The 20,977-nt window shown below is 40.5% G+C and overlaps 1 protein-coding gene across 6 annotated transcripts in view; it reads left to right on the forward strand.

The window, feature by feature from the left end:
• Positions 1-20,977, forward strand: part of GRM7 (glutamate metabotropic receptor 7) — an 862,741-nt gene that overhangs the window by 421,838 nt on the left and 419,926 nt on the right. The window lies entirely within an intron of this gene.

A 20,977-nucleotide genomic window follows, 5' to 3' on the forward strand; every position in this document is an offset into this window, starting at 1 on the left:
AGTTAAAAATTTATTCTTTAATACCACCTGTCCCTCATAAGACTCTAAGTCTAGGTTAATATGCTTGATGAGAACTTCTCTCAGCCTTCCTCAGAAAGTGATAGGCTTTTCATCTGGGCCCTGGTTAACAACAGACACCTTGGAATAATAAATTGCCTTTGGGCGGCCTGCTGCGAGACTTAATACGAAGTAAGAAATGGTTTTGTTCCCACTTTCAGGAGTTGCTATTATAATCCCATCCAGGGTCTATAGGTGGAACCGGTGTTTCTTCTATAGGATATTTATTGTCAGGCAGATATAAATTGTTAGCAAACTTTCTGACCTCCTTAATTACTTTTTCTTGTTCAATGTCTGATAAAGTTTGTCCCAGGTGATGGAAAGTATCTATATATTTATATTTATATTTATATTTATATATTTCTCCAGATTGTCCAATAGTTCCCAAGGTCAGCTTTGATTTGCCTAAACTCAACAAGGGAGAAAGATCTATGTATTTGCCTAGGGCTGAATTCTCCTGCCATTTCTCATAGGGGCAAGAGCTTAATAGCAGGAGCAGTTTTAGGGACAGGAAGGGTAGGGGCCAGTAATTGTGCTGAGGACCCAGGGTATAGGGGTAGTGAAGACCCCTTCTCTGGGGTCTGTGGAACTGGGATTGGTTCCATGAGCATCTGGGAATTGAAGGATGAATGAGTAGGTGCAGAATTAATAGGCCTAAGTTTATACTTTTTGCATAAATTACTATGGTCCCTCAAATAGAAACATGCCTGGGTATAAGGAATTCCTGACCACTTTCCAAGATGTTTACAAAAGAGGCTAAGTTGTAGAATTGTATTATAGTTTAGGGTACCATAGAGTGGCCAAACCTCCCTGTCCTCTAGTTGATATTGAGGCCAAGCTGTGTTACAAAAAAGATCAGTCAGTCTTTCTTTAAGTTTTGAGGCTCAAACTGCAACCAATTAGAATGGATACATGTTAAGAGGGTACCAGTAGGATCGGACTCTTTATGTCCCCATCTAGAAAAGTCTCTCTTTCATCTTCAGAGCCCATGCAGGACCAAGCACTCATTTAAGATTTCATTGTTTCAACTTCCAAACATAGGTTTAGCATGTTTGAATGCTCCATCCCCAAAGTGCAGCATCTCCTTTACCCCAAAGGTGAGATTGCACTCACTGTGTTCCAAATGGCTGGAGACAGTGGATGAGATCCACATCAGCATCCAAGTCATGGCACCATTTATGTTACTGGAGAAACTCCCAGAAATTCAGTTCTCACCAATGTAAGGGATAAAGAAGCCAGTGACTCTCAAATCAGTAGGACATAATTAACAGATGAATCATGGAAAAGGGGCCAGGAAGTAACATTCCACAGCTCCTCACACATATCTCTGGGATCAAAAGGAGGAAGATTGTCATCACCAAACACAGAGAAATGGGAAGATGGAACTATATAACTTTGCAAATAGGTTAGAGATAGACCTATAACTAGATTAGCCTTAGTTAATCACACCCTTAGTTAAGTAGTTAATTGTATTACATTGTGAACCAGGATTAACCCATAATGGAGAGACAGGGGAGAAAAAGAAAGGAGGGCGAGCTATTTGCATTAGTATAAAACCAGTCTTCTTTGTCGACTTTGTGCATGCAACCCCTGGGTTGTTGTGCACCTGACTCTGCAGACTTATGAATAAACGCTTTGCTTTGCTGCTGAAGTCCTGTCTCCTGCTGTTTTTTTGTTTGTTTAAGTATATTTTATTGATTATGTCATTACAGTAGTTCCAATTTTTTCCCCTTTGCTCCCCTCTACCCAGTACCCCCCCTTCCCTTCAGCAATCCCACCTCTCTAAGTTCATGTCCAAGGGTTATGAATATATGTTCTTTGGCTTCACCCTTTGCTATATTATTCTTAACTTCCCCCTGTCTAGTTTGTATTTACCAATTATGGTTCTTAATCCCTGCACCATTTCCCCATTTCTCCCCCTTCCCTCTCCCAGCTGATAATCCTCCAAATGATCCCCATATCTATGATTCTGTTCCTATTCTGGTTTGCTTAGTTGGATTTTGTTTTTGTTGTTTAGATTCAGTTGTTGATAGTTTTGAGTTTGTTGTCATTTTAATGTTCATACTGTTGATCTTCTTTTTCTTAAGTAAGTCCCTTTAATATTTCATATAATAATAGCTTGGTGATGATGAGCTCCTTTAGCTTTACCTTGTCTGGGAAGCACTTCATCTGCCCTTCCATTCTAAATGATAGCTTTGCTGGATAGAGTAATGTTGGTTGTAGGTCCTTGCTTTTCATCACCTTGAACACTTCTTGCCAGTCCCTTCTTGACTGCAAAGTGTCTTTTGAGAAATCAGGGGATAGTTTTATAGGCACCCCTTTGTAGGAAACTCTCTGCTTTTCTCTTGCTGCTGTTAAGATTCTCTCTTTATCTTGAACCTTTGGCATTTTAATTACGATGTGTCTTGGTGTGGTCCTTTTGGGGTCTAACTTGTTTGGGACTCTCTGTGCTTCCTGCACTTGTATGTCTATTTCCTTCACCAAATATGGGAAGTTTTCCTTCATTATTTTCTCACATAAGTTTCCAATGTCTTGCTCTTCCTCTTCTTCTCTGGCACCCCTATGATTTGGATATTGGCAGATTTAAAGTTGTCCCAGAGGTTCCTAAGCCTCTCCTCATATTTTTCACATCTTATTTCCTCATTCTGTATTGGTTGACTGTTGTTTTCCTCCTTATGTTTCAAATCATTGATTTGAACCCCAGTTTCCTTCCCTTCACCATTGGTTTTGTGTGGATTTTCCTTTGTTTCACTTAACATAGCCTTTACTTCTTCTCTTGTGCATTTGCCATACTCAAGCATATCTGTCAAGCCTGTGAGCATCTTTATCACCAGTGTTTTGAACTCTACATCTGTTAGGTTGGCTATCTCCTCATTTGTTAGGTCAGCTATCTCCTCATTCCTGAGTTCTCCCAATGGAACCTTGATATTTTCCCCATTTGGGATCACACTTCTCTGTCTCCTCATATTGACAGGCTCCTGTGTTTGTTTGCCTCTGTGTTTTAGGTAGAGCTATCGCTCTTGTTACATTGTAAGGGACGGAGCCTTAGGTTTTCTCATCAGTAGAGAGTGACCCGTTTCACCACATTGTGGCGCTGTATGTGGGGGAGGGGTCTGAGAGTGAACAATGTTGCTTGCTCAGCACTTTCCCCTTTTCCAGGCACTTCTCCCACTTTGTGTGGGACTGGCGCCTCTCTAGTTGTTGCCCTGGCTGTCATTCCCAGAGTGGATGAGTCTGTAGATATTCTGGGACTGTGGGCGCCCTTTAAACAAGTGGACTCTGCTGAGAGACTGGCTATTTATTCCTTCACCCCAACCCCCACTGGTTTGCACATTTAGAAGCAATGAGGCTTTATTTTCCCCCATGCTGGAAACATGAGCTACTTGGTATGGTCTGGTGCTGGGAGTGCTCCCCAGATGTCCCTCCTGACTTTTTACATGTGGGACTGTGCTTTAAAGCAGTCTTCTGCTGCCACCACACTGAGTCCTTTCCACCCCTCCTACCTGTCTGGATGAGTATTTCTTCTTTATATCTTTGTTTGTTGAACTTTAATGCAGCTCAATTTTCTGGAAGTTCTGGTTGTCTCTAGTTTTGAAGTAGTTGTATTGTATTCCTTCTTAGTTGTGGAGGGAGATGCAGTGTGTCTGTCAAGGCCTCCATCTTGGCCAGAAGTCTCTCTCCTGGTGTTTTATTGTGAGTGTTTCTCACACCAACATACTAAAGAATTATAGATCAGCGAGTCTTATTATCATGCAAGTATTACCAAGCAAAGTGAGGTTCACTCACATGGGGCCTTGGTGAATGACCCAACAATTAGTGTTGGGAAAAACAGGACTTTATTTACAATATTTCAACCTTGGCAGGGCTGGGAGCACTTCAGCTTGGAGCCCTGTTCTTCCATGACCTCCAGCATTTCCCTTGATCCCCAAAAGGCTATAAACTAAAACCAAGTCAAGTAGGTCCCCTTCCCTTATCAGTCAGCTCTCTTCTTCAGGATCTGGGATATGTTGTGCTTAGCCTCTGTATAATATTCCAGAGAAGCATGTACCATGTTACACTGGATCATGGTAAAGTCTAGGAAAGCCACAAATCCTAAGACAGTGTTCCTTCCATATGGCTCAAGTTCCAAAGTCCAGATAGTGTCCAGGTCTGCAAGGCAGAGTCCTTTGAGGCTTCAGAGTCAGCTAGAGCTGGCACAATCAAAGCAGCAGCATGCCTGCTTTCTTACTAGCCCAGGCCACATGGCCAGATCCTGACTACAAACTGCATAGCTGCTTACTCCTTCTTACATGTCTGCTACATTATCCTCTTCCTCACATGTCTGCTACAACATAATCCTACATCATGGCACCTTCCTTGTGCTCCTTCAACATGCTGTTTCCTCATGTTTCTCTTCCTCAAGGCTGCCTACCCTTCTTTTTAAATCCTGAAAGTCAGTATACCTTTTTCCCTGGGGTGGTAGCACAGCTATTGTGTAGCTACCAACTTGCCATAGATATGCAAAGTACCTTAAAAGCTGTATTATCCCCTTTCCCCATTCCCCAAACCATGGACTATGGGGAATAGCTGTATCCTGTTTCACAAGCAATCAGAAGTTATTGGTGATATGTTCTCATTGAAGAGAATGGGCCATGCTGAAATGGGGGACAAAGGCAACAGCAAGGGAGGCAAGGGCAAGGGTGGAAAGAACAAGAACCCAAGAAGGGGTGGCCTGAGGTTGGGCAGCCAGAGAGTGAGTCCTTTGTTCTGAGGACCTATATAGTTGGTGGGATAGGAGTGGGTGAAGAAGTTACATATTGATTGACAAGTAAAGGTGGTGCTAACTTTCCAGGACAGGAGCATAAATACCCAAAGGTGTTAATGGGCTTATTCCTTTAAGCTCTATGGGCTCTTTCAACCTTTTGGGCCTTGGGATAAAAGCACAGTTTCTAAGGCTTTCTTTCCCAGATAATGGAAAAGATACAGAGAATTTCAAGGACTGCTGAGTCAGTGGGTGGGACATGTAACCCTCCTCCTCCCTGCCTAGGTTTGCTGTCTATCCTACCTAACAATCACACAAAGCAGAAGTTCCCCTGTTCAATTCCTGGTCAGGACACATGCCTAGGCTGTGGGTTTGGTGCCCTAGGTTGTGTGACACTTGTGAGAAGCACCAATGGATGTTTCCCTCTCACTTTGATGTTTCCCTCCTTCTTTCTCTGTCTCTTCCTCTTTCTCTAAAAAGAATTTAAAAATTAAAATCAATCAGTAATTCAACAAAATATTTATTATCTTGCCCTTTACCAAAAACGTTTACTAACTTTTGACTTAGATAAACAAAAACTTATTGGGGGAGAAGTATTTTTTATCTGCCATCGTTTACAGTTACTATCATATGGTTGTGATGAAAGATGGATGACTTTTTGTTGTTTCTTTTAAAAGTTCCTTATAGACAGTGCACCTCTTATTGCCTGACTATCCCTGCCACCCCCATCTCAGTTTGCCTCTGAGTCAGCTTGTAGTTTTATGTGATTTTCTTAAATGAAGATCATACATGAGTATCAAAGAGGGTCTAATGCACAGTAAACTTTCCATGATTATTAGTGTGCTTCCCTTTCCAAGAGTACAAAACCTAAAATTATAAGGGACGGTGGTTCAAAAGATAGTAGAAGAACTGGGGGTCAAATGTTGTGTGGCACTATGTGTCTGTACTCAAGATAGCCATATAAACTCCTATACTGTAGAGGGCCAGGCTGAACTCAGTGTATACTCTAGGGCCTGCTGAAATTTCAGATGCATTTAATTTCTGGATAGTATTTTGATTTTGTTTTGTTTTGATTTATTGCAGTATGGTGTTAATCTCCTATTGACAGGACAGCTGTAACTATTTTCTGAGATGAAAAGAGGGTTCTTGATTCTCTAAGCATGATATCCTTTTTTGTTACCATCTTTCCTTATGAAATTGTTTTCTTTCCACTTATCTTTTAGTGTAATTCCTGAAGTCTAATGGTTATTTTAGTGTGGATGTAGCTTTTGGATCCTAAGCCCATATAGTATCCTTAGAAGGAAAAGTGGGGTCAATCCATGCCATGAATGAACATAGATGATCATATGCATTTCTTTGGTCCTCTAACTCACAACATTGTCAAAATGGTAGCAAACCAGATCTCATCCTAATTTCTAATTAAGGTATTTGAATGAGACAAAATGCATTTTCCTCTAGGGAAGCATATTTGCCAAAGCGAGCTTAGTGCTCAGAGCTCACATAATCACAAAGGTGAATACTTGGCTCAATCTAAATTAAAACCCATATTAATTATTACAAGATTATCTGTGTTTTCTTAATATTTTGCATTAAACAGTTAACATCCAGTTGATTGGACTGTTTTTTGTGTAATCACATTTCAAGATGTAATTTGGCAGTTTTCAGGCAAGTTGGCAAATCTGAGGTTAGTGTCATTGCTGACTTACTATACTCTGAGTAGAAGCATGCGATGTCTACAAATATTTGTTCTGTCACATTCTTTTCTTGTGGGCGTTGCTCTGATACTAACCTGGAACTCACTTTATTAGAAGCAATTGATTTTCAGGCACAGCTGCTTCAAAAGCATTGGTTTTATTTTATGCATAGAACATAGCCTTCTTATTAATTTTTATTTCATTTACTTAACTTAAATAACCCTTTGAGTATGGAGAGATAAAGATGAAAATAATGCCTTATGCTTTCTTATTCTGAGTGTGTAATGTGTGTGTGATCCAAAACAAAGCTTTAAAAACTGGTCCTGTTTTATATAATCACTCAAATACTCATGTCTCTTTCCAGGATTTGAAGATATCTGCATATATGTTTATTTTTCTCTTTTTCAAGACTCGCAAATATTGAGGTCATTAAAGGTGTGATTTATTTATTTTTGAATATACTCTGAAAATAAAAACTTTTATTTCTATCATAGAATCATAAGAATATAGCACAAAAGACAAGTATGTTTTAAAATATGCTGAGAATAAAAGATCATTTTGGTTTAATAGTAACAGTTGACTCCTTGGAACAGGATTTCTGGTTTATCAGGTGCAGCTTAGGGCAGATCACTTGGAAGATAGTTGTAGAAGAATCTGTTTTCTAATTCATGGACAGAGGGCTTGCACTCCCTTTAAACCAACAAGGTTCATGCTGTGGAAGGAGGTGAATGGGTTGATTTTCAGAATAATCGTATTAATTAGCCCTTATCTCATTTGTAAATGATACACTACCCTGTCTGGGGAGATTTTCTACAGTAGGTTCATAAAACTCTTAAGTAACTTAAGAAACTCAGAAAGTAGCTCAATTTGTGATCTGGCTTCTTCTGGGGATTCTCTACAGAAAACAAAGAGATTGAGCAACACTTGTCCAATATCAGACCAGTAAATTGGAAAATGAGAGAATCTATTTCAAATGTCTTGTTCTATCCAAGACCCTTGGAAAACTCAATGAATTCTGTCCTACTCACTGTTAACAGTTTAATCGATCTTTTGGGCCTGGGGAAGCAACTATACAAAGCTACCCACAGAGATGAAGATTATGATGTTAAGCACCATCTTCATTTACCTATTGTGCTTAAAGAAGCATCTCTGGCACAACCTTAACTATTACACTCCTCAGTGAGGAAGGGGACAGATGTTCACTGAGCTTGTGAAAAATAGTGAGGGTGACATATTTCTAAAACCATTCAATGCAGAATTAATTTCTTTCCACTTCTTAGCCTTGGGTTTTTTAACAATGCTAAACACTCAAATTATTTAAAATAAATTTTGTTAATATGTGTACTCTTAATTCTTAAGAGAACAGTAGTTTGCTGCAGTACTGATATATTGTATCTTAGCAGAGACACAAAGGGGAAGAGAAAGCAAGCTGCAGAAAAAGACACTGAAAAATAGCACAATTCTTAAAGTTCCATTTTACTAATTTTTTAGCAAGCAGAGGTCACTATTTCAATGATAGCTAGTCATATAATATACAGTGGTACCGGGCTACTCATTGTAATTTCGTTCTGGAACTCATGACGAGTGCTGAAACCGAAGAGTACCGAATAATGAAACATTTGTTCTTGCGGCGCAGTGCTGTGACTCATACAAATTCTAGCAAGTGTGACAAGTCCCAGCAAGCACTGAGTGCTGAAACATTTTTTTTCTTGTCAAAATGTGATGAGTACAGGGTTTGATGAGTTCTGAAGCCAACGAATACCAAGGTGTTACTGTAATTCTAATGTTGATATCCAGTGTGACAAATTGTTATCCAAATTGATAGCAGTCTCCTTTCTTTTCCAGACAATTTTCATCATCTTTAAAACGGGAGGGCTGTACTAAGTGTTATTGCAGTTTTTAGGTTGTACCATCAAGTCGGCTAGAATATGCATGACTCCGTTTAAGATTGCTGTAAGAGCAAGCTCTCCCTCACGGGAACCCTCCCTTGACTTTCCCATCCCTCACTTCCGCCCCAGGAGTGTTACCTTTGCCTCCCTCTCTCCTAAGGTCCAAGTGCCTTTCTTCTGTCCCTGTAACTTGTTTCCTGGGCCTGTGCAGCCCAGCTGGCTCACTTCTACTACCTCTGTAGCTTTCTAAATACATTTTCTCTCATTTTTTTTTTTTTTTTAAAGAATGCTTTAGGCCTCAATGTTTCCCAAAGTATGATGCAAATTCTTCGGGAGCAAAATGATGCCACTGAAATTCCTGAACATTTTAAACTTAGACTTGCTGTCCAGCTTTTCTTGCCTGAAAGATATTATGGATTGACCTCTTATTAGAGTGGGCAGAGTGCAGGAGCTCTGCTCTCAATGACAGACGTGTTCCCACTGGCAGAGCATACGCAGAAAGTTCCTCACCCAAGACTCTAGTTTCTTGTGGTTTGTCTCACAAGGTCTTGTGCAATCCAACCCCAATCCCACTAGTCTTACTACCTTTTATTATGTTTTTTGTAGGCAAGCTCATCTTTCCATGTTCCCCAAAGTATTATTTTCATGCTGGTTGCTGGGCGTTTTCTTGAGCTGTTTGTTCACCTGCCTTGCATCCTGCCTTTCTCCTTTCCTTCTTCTCCCTCGTCAATCCAGAAAGGGACATGGATATGCCAAAGATTGTGCAGTTAGTGACCAAGAAAAATCAAGAGCCCTGAACTCCTAACTCCTAAGCTTTCAATAACAAATAGGTGTTTCTATCACCAAAATTGTTTCCCACGTTCCTCCACCCCTGGGTGCTATTTCCAATTTCCACATGACTCCGGAATCACTTCCACTCTGCCTCCTCGTCCCAGCTAGCTCTCTAGTCCATACATCCATGCAGGTGCTGATGAGTCTCTTTTCCCCAGCATCCCTACTGCCAGGGTAATATCAGGAAGTCCACAGGTAAGTGGTTGCTGGAGTATTTTCTCTGTTCAGAATTGCATGTTTTCAGGAATCTGGTTCTTTCTATCTGTCTGTTTTTCCACTTTAATGTACTGGTTTTTATCTCTTGGCTTGTGATCCAGTGGTGCCAAGAGGACAATAAGAGCTCCAGACATAACATCCACAAAGCTGGAGGAAGAACGGGGTCAGCCTGTCTCTCTCTCCCCAGAAGAACAAGTTTGTTTATTTTTTCCAAAGCTGTACCCTGAAAATCCCTGCCTGTTTCACAGTTAACATGGTCATTCCTACTTTGAAAAGAGGCTGGGAGATTGCAGAACAAAACTGATCCCTTTGACTGTAATAATTGATAGGCTGTTGTTTGGAACTGGACACCTCACCACCATTAGCACAAGGAGGAATCTATTAGCAAAGAAAGGAGGATGTAGGACTGAACAGTCCTATCCAAAATGACCTTTCCAGTTTGACCTCTTTTCTCCATTAAGTATCTTTCCACTAGTTCTCTTCACATATGTGAAATGACCCATCTGAGAGTGAATATCTTGCATAAAGCCTTTAGTGATTTCTCTGACAAGATGTGTTAAGTCCATCAATTTTTGTTTGTATAATATTTGTCCTACTCTCTTCTCTGTTTGCAAAATATATAAAGACAGGAGTGCTGTCTTACCTCTGCCATTAAATTTGTGATTTGGGATTAGTTATTTAACTTCACAAAACATCCATTTCCTCCTGTCCAAATAGGAATGCTTAGGAACCTAGGTCATAGGCTCATGGGGTTGTATGACCACAGAATATGTCAATGATACACAACACTTAGAACGGTATGTGACACACAGACAAAACTCAGTGATTGCCATTCGTTCTACTGTGACCAATCCTATTCCTGTTAAACTCTCAGGACCTCATTTTCTTCATTGATAATGGGTAATTAAACAAGGTTATTTTTAAGGCTTCCTTCTACTGCTTTCACATATCATTCTTTAAAAATTCCTAAAGAGCATTTCACATAATGGAGTCTCAATAAATACTATTTGCGAAATTGAATTGGCTTGTCTAAATGATAGACCAAATAGTCAGTAAAACTGTGTTGTATATAAACTCTGACAGAATTGAGTTGCAAACTTTAAATGGTTTCCTATTTCTTCTGCTTATTGGATGGAAAAGAATTCATAATCATTTAAAGAGAAAAGAATTTTTAAAGGAAATGATCTGTGGTCTGACTCCTGAGGTTCTCCTTGCTGTTACAGATTGCTAGCTACCACAGGCAGACAGAAAACTGACCAGTTTTCAACTCCAAATTAAGGAGCAAATTGATTTCTGGGACTGAGAAATTCATTTCATTACCTCAGAGGCTTGTACCCACTAAAGCCACTGACAGTGGGCTTTCTCAGTCAAAGCTGACACATCACGAATGGAGTTCTCCTATCCATGACATGCCTCTTTATTGGCAACATTTATAATGATACTGTCCAATTTGTCCTGCATTTTTGTTCCCCACAGAAGTGTGAATTGATTTGCCAATTGCAATGCCAACTGGCTCTGTCAAACTCCATCTAGTTTTCACATGCAAATAAAATGCCCCTCAAAAGTTATATTCTTAAGCTCTTGGTGTTGAACTGAGAACTTCTCAATATAGGTTGTGCATATACTGTAGTGACCAGGAAATATGAAAGATGTAACAGCAGGAAGCTGAATCCACTGTGGGGGACTGAGCTGGAACACAATCCATAAAGAGAAAGTTTACATTGAATAGGGAGGCAGATTGGGATGAAAATATGGTTACAGGTCAAAAGAAAATGTAGTGTGCTGAGTTATTGAGAAAGAGGCTAGCTGATATGCAAACACCAGGTGTTGTGTGTGCATGTGTGTGCATATATGTGTACCACTTCATTCCTTGCTGGAACACAAACAAGACCCGCATTATCTTCTCACAATGATTCACTTCTGTCATTACACACTTGGTCTAAATTGATTGCTTGAGCTGAAGTCATTTATGTACAATATCTGTAAACATTTAAGCCTGCTGCATGCTCTTATGGATCTGAGGCTTAAAATAAAATGACTATTTTTCCAGCAGGTTCCACTCAAGCCTTTCAAGAGAAGAAGATCAAAACAGCATGTTTTCTCTCTCATTCTCTGTTTTCCAATCTTCTTTTCTTTTAGCTTTATGAACATGTTCATCCCCATTACCATGTTAATAGCCATTTTCTCTCTTCTGTTGAGTTGTTTGATTTCACTCAGCCTATGGGCAGTTCTCTGTAAAAGGGGGTGAGCCTCTCAGTTCTACGATCACAGAACTCTATGCATTGGTTCCCCTCAATGAATGCTGAGTACACCCTAAATCTGCAAATGCAGACTGCCCTTCACATCACCAAATGGGGTTTACTCTAATTCATTTAATCACTCAGCTCTAATCGAATCCTGAGGGGAAGCTGGGTTTCTATCCAAAATTATTTCCCTTCTTCAGCCCAGAAGGTGATAAAGCCATCGTTTCTTATTTAGCAGACCCAGGACAGTCTGCACAAGGTTTTGTCCTCACTGCTCTGTGATGTTTTCCATACTCGTAGGAATTATGGCATGGAGACTGTAGTTGTCATTACCTGGGGGTATTCTTTCAGGTGCTCTCTCTCTGCATCATTGTAAACCTAGAAAAGCATATGACCCATCCTAAGAGATCCCTAAAAATTATTGGCTAGAATATGCATGTGTGACTCCTACTTTTACCTGAGCTGGCTACAACCAGTTTGAGAGTCCAAGCAAATGTTCCTCAAAATCTTATGCCACCACCACCTGCAGAGGTATCACCTAGAGCAGTGGTCTCAGACCACGCCTTCAGCATCACCTGAGAGTCTGTTAGAAATGCAAATTCAGAGGATGCACTCAACCCACTGAATGAGAAACTCTTAAGGTGGGACCAGAAATGGGTTTTTGAACAAGTCCTCCAGGTGAACTAATACATGATAAGCACTGACCTAAATCTCTTGTTAAAAGTTCAGATTCCTGGGCCTGATCTACTACTTACTAAATAAGAAGTTATTAGAAGTAACACCTAGAAAGATAGATAGGTAGATTAGATAGGTAGGTGGGTAGATAGGTGGGTAGTAGTTAGGTAGATGTATACATATATATGTATTCATAAGTGTAAATTTTTATTTTGAAATAATTTTAGATTTACAAATGAGTTGCAAAAATAGAATTCCCATATACCCCTCTCCTAGTTACCACATAATGTAAATACCTTACATAAGCAGTGTACATTTATCAAAACTGAAAAATTAACAATGAAAAAATACCATTAACTAAGGCTACAAGTTGATTAAGATTTCACCAATTTTTACACAAGTGTCCTTTTTCTGTCCCAAGATTCAATTCATAGTCTTAGTCTTAGTCTTTTATTTCATGATTTTGAGAGTTTTGAGGATCACAAGTCATGCGTTTTATAGAATGTCCCGCAATTTGGATTTTTTCCGATATTTTCTCATGATTAGATGAAGGTTATGGATTTTGGAGAAAACAAAACACAAATGGAGTGCCCTTATCATCACATCATATGAGGGGACTCATTAAATCAACATGACTTACCAGTAGTGATGTTGACTCAGTGATTCAATTAACACTGCGTTTGCCAGATCTCTCCACTTTTTTTTTTTTTAACATAATCTTTTGAAGTAAGGTACTATGTCCAGACTACATCAGGGGAGGGGAATTGATCCCCCTCTCTTCAAAGGAAGAGTATCAAATAAGCTGTAGGCATATGTTAAAACCACCAGAATAACTAGTAAGTGTTTGGGGGAAGATAAATATTCATGTTTCCTGCCAGTTCACACATTAATTTTAGCATTCATCAGTAGATCTTATGTGCAGCAATTATTATAATAATGATCTGATGGTGATATGCTCTTTTCCTCATTTCTTCTACATTTATTATTTGGAATTATTCTGTAAGTAATGTTCATTCCTTCTCTTTTATTTGTCTAGTAATTTAATTGTATCAGTATGGGTTCATAAGTGTATGTTATGGTCTTTGAGTAATCATTCAATACCATAGTTATTCGTCGTTAATATTGTCCAAGCTTTGTTCATTGGATGCTCATTAGGGTGGCTCCCCTGTCCTTTGGTATACTTAACCTATTTTTTCTTTGTGTACTTCTTGCTTCCTGACACTGAAGTCTCATCTTGTGTGTGCCCTGCCCAGCCTTAAATAAGCCATTTCTCTAAAGGTATCTGTTTTACATTTTGGTTAAAAGATGGTATTTCAAAAACCAACATCTAAAGACAGGCACTAGGTGTGTTGGGTACTATGGGGTGTCATTCCTTCTACACTGTCTCAGTGGACAGTGCTGGGATATATCCCTATCTATACTAACTCTTGTATGCAAGTGCTTTCTTTCTCTCAAACATGAGTTTACACTGATATTTCTGACATGGTTCACCTAGCTTTACTCTTTTGCTTATGTATAATTCTTTCTCTAACAGTGAGAAACCTGGCTCTCATTATCTACAACTCATTTACTGTTTTTGTTCAAGTATGGAAGGCAGATCCAGAAATGCTAACTCATATTCCTATAAAAATTTACAAATCAAAGAACTATTTTATGTACACTTCTTATTTATTTATTTATTTATTTATTTTTTTTCTATCACAGTTGCCCCACTTTTTCCCCCACTGCACCCCGCTAGCCCACCCCTTCTCCCACAGTCAATCTCCACTCTGTTGTCCATGTCCATGGGTTATTTATACCAGCTCCTTGACTAGACCCTTCCCCTACTTACCCACCTTCTCTCCCTTCACCCCCCCCCCCCCCCGGTAACTGTTAGTCTGTTCCTTGTTTACATATCTCTGGTTCAATGTTGCTCATTTGTTTGTGTTGTTCATTAGTTTCTTGTATTAGGTGATATTATATGGTATTTATTTTTTGTTGCCTTGTTTATTTCGTTAAGCATAATTCTCTGTAGTTCCATTCATGTTGTTGCAAATGGCAGGAGTTCCTTCTTTCTCTCTGCTGAATAGTATTCCATTGTGTAAATGTACCAGTTTTTTGTGTACATTGTCCTCCAGCTCGCTGATCTGATCTTCTGCTTCCTCTAGTCTGCTTTTAATTCCTTCTACTGTGTTCTTCAATTCAGAGATCGTATTCTTCATTTCCTCCTGGCTCTTATTGATAGCTTCTATGTCCTTTTTTATGCTCGTGTAATTCTCTGTAAGTTCCTTGTAGTTTTTCTGGAGTTCCTTGTAGTTTTCCTGGAGTTCTTTGTAGTTTCCGCTGAGCTCATTCAGCTTCTCCATAATCCATGTTTTGAATTCCGTATCTGATATTTTGCTCCCCTCTATTTCATTTAGCACTCTCTCTGGGGATTCTACCTTTCCTTTTGATGGGGGGTTGTTTCTCTGTCTCCCCATTTTTGTGACTTCTATTGTTTGTTGGTGCTTCTTAGAATGATCTGCACCTCCTGGATCTGCCTCTGGTAGCATCAGATCATGTACCAGACTGGCCCTAGGCAGCCTATTGGAGACTTCCAGGGATCTACTGCCTTTGTTTGTCTTCCTTAGTTGTTAATCTACTCAATCTGTGATTAGCCATCAGGATTAAGGACCGTGGGTGTGGCAGCTTAATTCCTGTAGGCAGGGCTTTTGTTTCCCCTTAGTCTGATGCCACTTGGAGGGGAATGGTCTGTCTGCTGTACTGGGGCTGAGTCAGCACTGGCTGGTCCTGGAAGGGGGTTAGTGTAGCTTCCACTTACTCCTCCGCCATCTTGGATCTCCATCTGTGTTGTCCTTGATGTTATTTCTTTAATCTGTCTGGCTGTATTTCAGCTACTCTTTGGTGGGTCTTTTTCTCTGGTTAGTTGATTGAGAGTCACTCTGCCCACCTTGTCTTGAGATCTTTTGTGGAGATGCTGCTAAAACATAATCACACAACCCAAGCAAGAAACCCACACCCTCCAATATCTCCCCCAACTACAATCTCACTATAGGTTGCAAATGAGCCTGTATTAATATACTTATGGAGATATTGGGACTCTTATTTCATAGGAGAAACAGATAGGAGTTGTTTTAAATGAAGGAAGGGTAATTTTTGAGCGGGAAGTTGATAGGGTAATAATATTAGCAATTGGGATCAAGGTTACGTAAGACAGCAATTAACATTTACACTGTATATTTGAAAAGGAGGAGAGGGTTACAGTGTGTAGTGAGAAAGTGGAAGTGTATAGTATTAGGATTATATAATCGGTATATGCTATATGTTTAGCGTGGAGGGAGGATAGACACAACAGACCTCCAGGCAGACAGACAGCCAGAAATTGAAGCAGAGGGCTGAGGAGGTTAGAAGGTAGGAAACAGATCGAGAAAGAATTTTTCAAGAATAAAAATACAGAGTAGAAAATAGCAAGACAGGAAGGGAGAGAGGAAAGAGAGAGAGAAACTAGAGAAGAGAAGGGTAGGAGAGAGAATGAAAGAAGAAGGGGGGGAGAAGAGGGGGGACCGGATAAAAATTTAAAAAAATATATATATTATAAAAAAAATTTAGGAGATTAAAACATGATATAAAATAGCAAGATAGAGAGAAAGAGAGAAAATAGAGAGAGAGGAATAAGAGATGGGAAAGAAAGAGGATGGGGAGGGAAAGAACACGGGGGAGGGAAGGAAATCAAGAGGAATAGGAGATATTAGGGAGGGAAAGATTGAAATTGAAGAGTTGACAAAAGATAGGATGAAGAAAAGAAATACAAGAAGGAGAGAAAGAAGTGAGGGGATGGAGTGGAAACAGAGAAGGGTTAAGAAGGGGAGGGTGAAGGGGGAGGGGAATAGATTAGAATTAAAATTTAAATATTAAAAGATTAGAATATAAAGTGGAATAGGGAGAGAGAAAGAAAGAGAGAGTATTTATAGGGAGAGAAGAAAAATAAGGGCAAGGGAGGAAAGAAAAACGAATATAGACCGAAGGGGGACAAAATAAAGAAATTTAATAAAATTGAAAGTGCTTAGCTCAGAGAAAGGAGAGAGAGAGAGAAAGGAAATGGAAGGAAAAGGAGAGAACTTAAAATTAAAAAATTAACAAAGAATAGGATGAAGGGGAGACATGCTAAGGGGAGAGAAGGGAGGGAAGAGGAGGGGAGAAAAGGAGAGAGAATAAGAAAGGATGGGAGGGGCAGTTAGAGAGAGAGTGAGAAATAAAAGAATGAGAGGATTTTAACTCAATTCTGCACAGTCTCTGGGTATTTTTGGTTTGTTTGCTTTTTGTTTTTCCTTCCTTCCTTCCTGAGTCTGCCCCTATTCAAAATTCCTTGGGTTTCAAATCTTTTCTGGTTGGTTGGCTGGCTGTGGGAGGGTTCTGCTTGATTCTGGGGTTGCTAGTCTTTTTTTCGTGGGCCTACCACCGCTCTGCTGTGAGCTGCCTTTAGTTGTCCCCTCCTGAGGCAGCCTCAGCCCTCCTCAGGCTTGTCCAGCTACTCCTCCCCCTGTTGGTCCAGCCTGTGCCTGCCAGCAATCCCCGCCCTGCCTCCAGTCCTGTCTCTATTCCCAGGCTACAGCTTCTGCTCTCTTCCCTGTCTATATGCCTGCGCACCCTACCTCTCTCCCTGTCTCAAGACTGTCCCTTTGTTCTGCAGGACTCTGGCACAGTCGGTCAAAGCGCCGGGCCCAGTGGCACTTTCCTGCCCAGGGCCTCTCCCCTGGTCTGGAGCTCTGCAGCGGCTTTCCCGCGTGGGCTCTTCTCCTTGCCCCAAAACTGTCTCTATTCCGAGCTACAGCTTCTGCTGGTTTCCCTGTCTATCGGCCTGCGCACTCTATCTTTCTTCCCGCCACAGCACCGTCCCTTTGTTCTGTGGGACTCTAGTGTGGTCGGTCAGCGCAGCACTCTCCTTCCCCGGAGCTCTCTGCCGTCTGGAGCTCCGCAGCAGCCTTTCCCTGCGGGCCCTTCTCCCCGCCCTAAAACCGTTTCCACTCCAGAACCAACGCCTCCGCTCTCTTCCCTGCTTACATGCCCTGCACACCCTATTTCTCTCCTAGCCCCAAACCCGCCTTTTGTTCTGTGGGATTCTAGCGCGATTGCTCAAAGCACAGGGAGTATGCACTGCTCTCTTGCTCAGGAGCTGCCCCCGCCCCCCCCCCCCCCCACCCCCGGTCCAGAGTTCCGCAGCAGCTTTTTGTGCGGCCAGTCTCCTTGCCCCAAAACTGTCCCTTTGTTCTGTAGGGCCCTAGCACAAGTGCTGGGCGCGCCCGGGATGGTGAGCTCTCGGTCGGAGGTTGCAGCTGAGGAGGTTTCCCTCTAGACTCAGGTCACACAGTTTCTCCCAGTCCTGGTTGTTCACTGTTCTCTCACTCCTCTGACGTTTTCAGCCAAATCCTCTCCCTAACTCCCTACAAGAATTCACTTATCAGTGTGCCCCTACCAGGGGGAGCCTCCAAGCAGCTTTCGGCTAGTGAGCTCTCCGGCTTGTTACTGCAGATGCACCGGGTCCCAGAATGACTCAGCCTGCAGTGTGTGGCAAACCCCTCCACCCCCCTCCACGCTGCTCCCAGGTTCTCCTCCCTGTTCACGCTATCAGAGATCCACACTCACTCAGTCAGTCCTCTCTGCATTTGTTCCTGGAGTCTCTCCTTAACAGGAACAAGCTGAGAACACTGCCCCTACTCTGCCACCATCTTCCCCCTCTCCTAAATGTACCAGTTTTTTGATCCACTCATCTACAGATGGGCACTTAGGCTATTTTCAGCACTTAGCTATTGTAAATACCATAGTCTCTCTCTGTATCGCGGTTCACTTATCCCAGCTCCACTGTATCGCGGGATTTTTTAAAATATTATATTTAATTATTATATCACATATTTTTTGCTATATTGTGGGATTTTGTGATACTGTATATGTATGTTGTTAAAGTTACATAGGTTTAAGAGTGTAGAATATGTTTAAGAACATAAGTAGTGTTTATAAAAGAATGGAAAATGTTAATAAGGAAGTGGAAAAGGTTAATAACAGACTGGGAATGACTTATAAGAGTGTGGGAAGGGTTTATAAAGCCTTAAAATATATATAAATACTAAAATAAATGTAAGATTTCTACATCATGGATTTTCACCTATCGCAGGGGGTCTAGAATGTAATACCTGTGGTAAGTGAGGGAATACTATAGTGCTGTTATGAACATAGGGGTGCATAGATTTTCTTGAATTGGGGTTTCAGGATTCTTTGGGTATAAAACATTGGGGAACACAATTTTTGTTGAGTTAGATGTGACACTGTTTTTAAAATTAACTTTTGGTATCTGAATCCAAAAATGACCCTAGTTTTTCTCTATCATGTCAACTTTTTAAGGTACAGAATACCCTCCCTTTGTCCCCAAAATCATACAAAATGTACATACAAAGGAAAATGAAAAAAAAATTACATGAATAGACTGTTTATTTAGTTATTTTATTTATATAAAGGCTATATATTGTTACTGTAAGTCAAATTGTGTACAAGTAGTAAAGTTTCTGTTACCAAACATACATATTAATGTATTTTATCTTTTCAAATGACAGGCTTGGAAATGCCAACATGAAATACTTGAAAGTGTCCTTCAGTTGGAAAAGTTTTAACAAATTGCTTCATGAGACCCAGTTTTATGTGCAGAGGTAGTAATATAATGTTCATTCTGTCAACAAGTGGCTCATGTAGAATGCTTGAATTACCAGGTTTGAGGTCAGACCTTGGAGGCCAATTCGACTCCACCCAATGCTTCTCACAAGCTCTGCTGTCCCACATACACAGAAAACAGGGATACTTGGTGTATCTGCATTGCTGACCAAGAAGGAAGCAGACCATTTGAAGGTCAACATAGGTGATTCAATTGTGCTTGTGATATTGCTATAGATCAGTGACTCTCTTTATGTCTTCATATTCTTCACAAAAACAAACTGAATGGCCAACTGGGACTGCACAAAATAAATTGCCATTGTGGAGGAGTACACACTTCAAGCTCCTCTTTGAGCTATCGATGAACAGTTGCCATTCAGTTGCGTTATAGATTGGAATTCCCGATTCCTCCATTTAACCCTGTATGTTATGGCAATACACAATGCTACCATCACTTTGAAAGTACTGCAGAAATGCACTTTCTCTTGATTGAAAGTGGGATACCTTCGCTCCTTTTTCAAGCAAGTTTTTCTCATGCAGTCTTGATGCTGGGAGTTCTGAAGTTTTTTTGGATAGTCCCAAACCTTGTGCCAAATCATTCAACTCATGCTGATCAAGTCGCTTACAAACTGAGTCATCTTCAATTTCAAAATCTTCATCATTGCTGTCACTTAGTTCTTCACATTCTCCTATTTTTCAAAAGAGGGTAGTTCAATAAAAACTGGCACTGGGATTTTCGCTGAATGAGGCACTGGGTGCATAGCTGATGGTAGACCAGGATACTCTATTTTACATTTACTTTTCTTGTTATATCCTGATGTTTTCACTATACAAAAGTAACAGTCACTTGAATGATCTCTGGGTTCTTGCCAAACCATAGGTATACCAAATGGCAATTTATCACATGTTTCCTTCATCCACATCTGTAAAAGCTCAACACACTGCTTGCACACCTTGTGAGGAGCCCGAGACTTATCTTGATCACCAAGTTTTACTTTAAAATACAAAAAATAGGCTTGCCTGACAAATACACTGATGTTTGTCTTTTGACTGGGAATGGCGAAAGTGCCACAGATAGAACAAAATGAATCACGGTTGTTTAGACACTTATGATGAAGAATGGCAGAGACAGACATTATCTGAAGGAAAGGAAATAAGTATTATGTAAATTAAAAAATAAATTCTGCTAACTCCTTGTAAACAGACAAGAACTCAGACTACACTTTGGAATACGATTCACTATATAGAGTGGCACACGACCTCTCACCACACTGTCTCATGTGTAACTGAATAGCCTAGACAAGTATGAACCTGTTGCTGGTCTCCAAGGTTGTCCCTCACCCCTCCACACTCAAGGGAGGTTTGCTGTCAGCCAATAGGAGAGCACTAACGCTTCCCTCAATTCAAGCTCAATCCAACCCAGAGTGGTTGCATTATGATAAGCTGTAGAGAAAAAACGATGTGATAGAAGATAACTAACTGCAGTTTTTAAATCAGCATGCTGATTTAAGTCTATATTAGCTGAACAACCGAACTCAACATAAATTATGTTAAAAATTGTTCCCCTGTGTAATCCTAGCAGTGGAATCGCTGCTTCAAAAGGCAGTTCCATTTTTAGTTTTTTGAGGAAATTTCATACTGTTTCCCATAGTGGCTTCACCAATCTGCATTCCCACTAACAGTGCATTAGGGTTCCTTTTTCTCCTCATCCTCACCAGCACTTGTTGTTTGTCAATTTGTTGATGATGGCCATTCAGACTGGTTTGAACTGGTATCACATTGTGGTTTTTATTTGCATCTCTCTGATGGCTAGTGATGTTGAGCATTCTTTCATATGCCTATGGACCTCTGTATATCCTCCTTGATGAAGTGTTTGTTCAGATCATTTGCCTACTTTTTAATTGGGTTGTCTGTCTTCTTGGTGTTGAGACATATAAGTTCTTTATATATTTT

This window comes from Furipterus horrens, unplaced genomic scaffold (assembly GCF_987537825.1).
Source record: "Furipterus horrens unplaced genomic scaffold, mFurHor1.1.pri manual_scaffold_7, whole genome shotgun sequence".
Lineage (NCBI taxonomy): Eukaryota > Metazoa > Chordata > Mammalia > Chiroptera > Furipteridae > Furipterus > Furipterus horrens.